Source organism: Dreissena polymorpha, chromosome 6 (assembly GCF_020536995.1).
Source record: "Dreissena polymorpha isolate Duluth1 chromosome 6, UMN_Dpol_1.0, whole genome shotgun sequence".
Classification (NCBI taxonomy): domain Eukaryota; kingdom Metazoa; phylum Mollusca; class Bivalvia; order Myida; family Dreissenidae; genus Dreissena; species Dreissena polymorpha.
In genome coordinates, this window is record NC_068360.1 from 101,687,548 (window position 1) to 101,694,212 (window position 6,665).

General features: G+C 32.6%; 1 long non-coding RNA gene across 1 annotated transcript; it reads right to left on the reverse strand.

Moving 5' to 3' along the window:
• Positions 1–3,533: 3,533 nt before the first annotated feature.
• LOC127834194 (uncharacterized) lies at positions 3,534–6,115 on the reverse strand. Its single transcript, XR_008027832.1, has 2 exons — positions 5,890–6,115; positions 3,534–5,692 (listed from the first exon to the last, which is right to left on the reverse strand). It is a non-coding gene; the product is annotated as an uncharacterized LOC127834194 (long non-coding RNA).
• Positions 6,116–6,665: the final 550 nt, after the last annotated feature.

Here is a 6,665-nt window from a genome sequence, read left to right on the forward strand (position 1 = left end):
ATTTCCAGTTAATTGGGATCAACTGTTAGTTGCAATCCTCATCAATTACACCCTACCTGCAATAAAATCTACCCAGAACCGCAAAAATATAAACTTATTTTAAAAACTTGTGATAAACAGTTCGGGTTAGTAAACTTTGGTTCGGGCTAGTGAAAAATTCCATCTGGTAGCCCGAACGGGCTAGTGGTTTCAAATGTGAAATTCGCACACTGACTCTTTGTTAAAGTGTGCGTACCACCCCAAATATTTCCTATATCCCTTGATATATTGCTTTCATATCTTGAATAATGTTAACGTGCATATTTTGTATTAACGTCTTGTTATTGTAGTGTACATATTTTTCGGATTTCGGACAGCCCATTCATTGAGTATTATTGTTGTGGTTTTGTGAGTACTCTTCATGTAAAATACTGCTGTTTAGATGTTCATTTTTAGTCGTATATATATCAGGATTCAATACCTATACCTTAGTGAAAATGGCATCGGAAGAACATTTGTTCATTGTACTAGATAAAAGTAAACATTATATCTATCCATCTTATTGTTTATTGCAGTTTCAGTAATATTCTGTCTAAAAATGATTTCAACATGATATAATTATAAATCATGGCTAGGAAATGTGTATATATGAAGCAAAAATTAAAAATAGATGGTTCATTTTTTCCCATTTACATGTATGTATATTTATCTATGTATACATCTTTTGTTGTAAACAGTTATGCGACATGTTGGGAAACGCCCAGGACAAATATATCGACGTAATGATTTTTTCACTTATGTGGGTGTATGTTGGCTCCACTTCACACGATACAGTCATTGTAGTTTAATTGAAAAATGCATCTTACAATGTGAGATGAGTTCTGGGTTCAAGCCCCAGCAGTGGCCTATCAAGTGTGAAATACGGAGCCATTATGATTAAATATACACAGTTATCTTTTTAAACAATACAATTAAATATAAGGAATAATGTTAAAGGGGAATTGCTGCTTAGCTATTTTTGACATTGAATAACAGGGTTTATATACACCCCAAGGATAAATGCTTCTAAATTTGTAAAAAAAACAAAAAACAAGTCGAAGTGTGCAGAATATTAAACATTTGCAACTTTCTGATGTCTAAAAGTCATCAAATGCCACTTGAAGTTTACTTTTTTTTTGTACAAAATAACCCATTTTGTGCTGTCCATTATCGGTTAATGTTTTACGCTGTCAGGTCCAGAAGCGCTCATTCTGTAGCATGTTTGGACCATAATGTATAATGCGACCAAGTTTCAGCAGATTCAGCCCAGTGGTTCTGATTTTATACGCTGTGCCTAGCTTTTATTGAGTATAAGTACTATTACTCACTGATTTATGCATATGAGCTTGGCTGTTTTCGAACAAAACCTGAGGTTTTGTCATAGCAAGCTCATTGTGTCATGAAGTGTCTTTTCGCCATCCGGCGTCCGCCATGCTAAAACCTTAACATGAACCCATTGTACCCACATATTTTTTCGTACCCATTTTTTTCGTACCCAAATATTTTTCGTAATCAAATGTTTTTCGTACCCAAATTTTTTTGTACCCATTTTTTTCCTACCAAATTTTTTTTTCGTACCCATTTTTTTCGTACCCAAATTTTTTCGTACCCAATTTTTTTTTTCGTACCCATTTATTTCGTACCCAAATTTTTTTCGTACCCAATTTTTTTTCGTACCCACATGTTTTCGTACCCAAATTTTTTTTCATACCCTTTTTTTTGTACCCAAACTTTTTCGTACCCACTCTTTTTCGTACCCACTCTTTTTTTTTAACCCAAAATTTTTCGTACCTAATTTTTTTCGTACCCAAATTTTTTTCGTTCCCATTTTTTTACTACCCAAATTTTTCGTACCCAAATTTTTTCATATGGAATGAGTGATGTATTGGACGTCATCATTGATGACGTTCATTCGAACGAATGATAAAGGGGGCTAAGTTTCGTTAAGTTGGTGCATATAGCCGCGATTTGAGTTTCTTGAAAACTGGCCGAACACGTTTGCTAAAATTTGACATGTATATGGACCAGAATGCGATCTACCTGTTGGCGTAGGCGTTATACCTGGGAAAAATCAAGTTTTCGAGTATTTTGCGTCTAAATATTTTTATGGGAAAGGGCACGCGCGCGTTACGTCATGAAAAGCGCTTAGGCTAGCTTCCATCTTGCTACGAAACAAAGAAACTGGCGTTACGCGTTATTAATTCAGTTAGGCGTTTAATCGATAAACAAAGGCGTAATAATTGTGTTTGAATATCAATCGGTAGTACACATGCATGTCTTTTGTGCACATTGTGGTTTTTTAATGAACATGACATAAATCTATGTGTTATTCAACGTATTGAGTGCGACGAGTTAAAGAAAGGTTTACACGGCTAGGCTTTCCGAGATAAATGTAAGTACACACTGGTATTAGAATGGTATTCTATTTATCCGATAATATCTTGAATATAAATGATATTGAGACAATTACATTATTAGGGTTTAATAATTTATTATTTAATCAAAAAATAAGCGCGAGCAGCAAATCAATTTCGTTTGTAGTGGAAACCGAAAGTAAACAAACCAACCGTCAAAATGGCTGACGACATAGCAACGTAGGAAGTAATACTCAGAAATTATTTACAAAATAAGATCATCAGAAATGATGTAAATTGTAAAGTGAATGCTCATTCGCTGTAACTTTTGTAGATAAGTATACGATCTATTGAAAAACCATAACATTTGACATAAAAACACCCGCGGATATGAAAATCTTCAGTGTAACGAAATAGCAGACATCACACGGCGTCTCTGATTCTACGCTGTTTGCCAAGGCCGGTAATGAATGGAAATGCACAAACTCAGTAACTGGCAAGCATATATGCATTAGTAGGTTGTTTCGTGATTATTTAGAAACGACTACATAATTCTTTTGGTTCAGCCAGTGCAACTTAACAGAAATAAGTATAAAAAGTTTCTACACCTGACAACAATGTGCCAACTTAATACAAGGTAAGTTGTTTACATTATTTAAAATATTGCAAGCTTACAGTATACAACAATAAACAGCCGGTACAATGTAATGTCATCATTTTAATTTAAATAAGCCCGTGGTTAATTACCCTTTTAAATCTTATGGATCAATGCATCTCTAACACCTTCAATTGACTTGTTCGTGAAAAATATACACCCTCAGTGCATGTTATCCCATACACCATCACTCACTTACTAAGGCTCGATTGATCATTCTCGGCTCGGGTACTACTTACCGGTACATGTACCGGTAAGTACTCTTAATTTTACTTACATATACCCTGGGTACGGTAAATAAACTTAAACATACCCGCAAATATTAGATTATATCCGAGTTGTATATCCGCCAAAAATCCGATGTCGTTAAACATGCTACCGATTAACGTAAAACAATATTGTTTACCTTAAACAAACTTCTCTTTTAAAAAATCTGCATCAACATGCTTTTTAGTATGAGTGTTGAGAGGACGCCGTAGGAATAAGCAAGTAATCAAGAATACGTCTCTGTTTCTGCTTTTATTTCCTTCATGTATAATGACGATAAGGATTGACGACTAACATCGACGACAATGATCACAAGCATTTACGACTAACACTGACAACAAGCATTGGCGACTAGATGTAACATTGACGATTCTCTACAATAAATGAAATTAACAGTAATAAATGAATAATAAGATTATAGTACAACAGATATGCTTTTCAAAGTATAATATAATAGCATACACTCATTAGAATAAGAGGTTTCATAAATAACAATTTGAAACATTTTCAATAAATATCGAAATATCTTAAACAATATTTATTACACAGCATTAATTAATTGTTAAAACATAATATAAATACCGAATATGGTGTTCCCCATTTAACGGACCTTGGTAACCAAATAATGTTTCTTTAAAAAAATCTATGACGGTAAAAAGTGAACGTGCGATGTCGCGGAAAATATTATACTTGACGAAGTCATACAATGACGCGACTTTAAACAATTTAAGATTTAAAATTAAATCACATTATTGATTTTAACAATGAGTTTTGATAATATAAATGCCATTCAACAGAAAATTTACATAAATGTAAACATAATTAATTTTTACAAAATAGCCGACAACAACCGATTTAGTGTTAAAATTCCCGCGTACGTTTTAGTATATTTACCGTACCCAGGGTACGAGCCTTACTAACTGTATTATTATTATATCTCACCGACTACAAAGTACCTTTACCTTGTTGTGTTTATCAACCTGGAATTTATGTAAAATCCGGCTAATTAGTAACAGATGTGATACACTGAGATAAAGATATTGCCTTAGTCCTTATGTATTTGAGGCTGTTTCCATAAATAATTAAGAAGTAACTTTTTACAGCTTTAAAGATTTTTTAAAAATAAATAACTCAGAAAAAAGTTTATCAATTACAGAATAATTATTGATTTTATATAAAATGGCTCCTTTGTAATGTTTAAATGCTACAATTTTCAATCGACCAGTAATGACCAGTATTGACCGGTTTTAACCAGGTATTGACCGCCGGCCCGGTCAATACTCAATTGACCGGTCAATATGCCAACCCTGCATTGAAGCCTTATATGCATTTATCTATTATTATTTGGGCACAAATAATTTTACTGTGTGAAGACCCTACATAAAAATGCTGATTTTTTTCTTACTTGGTACCTGGCGACACACATTTTCAAGTCTATTTCATTAAATTTGGCATAGATATTTATAAAATTGGCATCGTATGAACCAGTAGTCATAGTATAAGCAACATTGAAGCCTAATATGCATTCATCTATTATTAATTGGGCACAAATAATTTTACTGTGTGAAGACCCTACATAAAAATGCTGATTTTTTTCTCACCTGGTACCTGGCGACACACATTTTCAAGTCTTTTTCATTAAATTTGGCATAGATATTTTAAAAAATGGCATCGTATGAACCAGTAGTCATAGTATAAGCAACATTGAAGCCTAATATGCATTCATCTACATGTATTATTATTTGGGCACAAACAATTTTACCGTGTGAAGATCCTACATAAAAATGCTGATTTTTTTCTTATTTGGTACCTGGCGACACACATTTTCAAGTCTATTTCATTAAATTTGGCATAGATATTTATAAAACTGGCATCGTATGAACCAGTAGTCATAGTATAAGCAACATTGAAGCCTAATATGCATTCATCTATTATTATTTGGGCACAAATAATTTTACCGTGTGAAGACCCTACATAAAAATGCTGATTTTTTCTTACTTGGTACCTGGCGACACACATTTTCAAGTCTATTTCATTAAATTTGGCATAGATATTTTTAAAAATGGCATTGTATGAACCAGTAGTCATAGTATAAGCAACATTGAAGCCTAATATGCATTCATCTGTTATTATTTTTGGCACAAATAATTTTACCATGTGAAGACCCTACATAAAAATGCTGATTTTTTTCTTACTTGGTACCTGGCGACACACATTTTTAATTCTATTTCATTAAATTTGGCATAGATATTTTTAAAAATGGCATTGTATGAACATATCGTCATAGTATAAGCAACATTGAAGCCTAATATGTATTCATCTATTATTATTTGGGAACAAATAATTTTACCGTGTGAAGACCCTACATAAAAATGCGGATTTTTTTCTTACTTGGTACCTGGCGAATCACATTTTCAAGTCTATTTCATTAAATTTGGCATAGATATTTATAAAAATGGTATCGTATGAACCATTAGTCATAGTATAAGCAACATTGAAGCCTAATATGCATTCATCTATTCTTATTTGGGCACAAATAATTTTACTGTGTGAAGACCCTACATAAAAATGCGGATTTTTTTTCTTACTTGGTACCTGGCGAATCACATTTTCAATTCTATTGCATTAAATTTGGCATAGATATTTATAAAATTGGCATCGTATGAACCAGTAGTCATAGTATAAGCAACATTGAAGCCTAATATGCATTCATCTATTATTACTTGGGCACAAATAATTTTACTGTGTGAAGACCCTATATAAAAATGCTGATTTTTTTCTTATTTGGAACCTGGCGACACACATTTTCAAGTCTATTTCATTAAATTTGGCATAGATATTTATAAAAATGGCATCGTATGAACCAGTAGTCATAGTATAAGCAACATTGAAGCCAATATGCATTCATCTATTATTATTTGTGCACAAATAATTTAACCGTGTGAAGACCCTAGATAAAAATGCTGATTTTTTTCTTACTTGGTACCTGGCGACACACATTTTCATGTCTATTTCATTAAATTTGGCATAGATATTTATAAAAATGGCATCGTATGAACCAGTAGTCATAGTATAAGCAACATTGAAGCCTAATATGCATTCATCTATTATTATTTTGGGCACAAATAATTTTACCGTGTGATGACCCTACATAAAAATGCTGATTTTTTTCGTACTTGGTATCTTGCGACACACATTTTCAAGTCTTTTTCATTAAATTTGGCATATACATGTATATTAATAAAAATGACATTGTATGAACATGTCGTCATAGTATAAGCAGAGAAGCATAATACGCATTCATCTATTATAATTTGGGCTCATACAATTTTACCGTGTTAGCACCATATATCAAGTTGCAGATTTTTTAA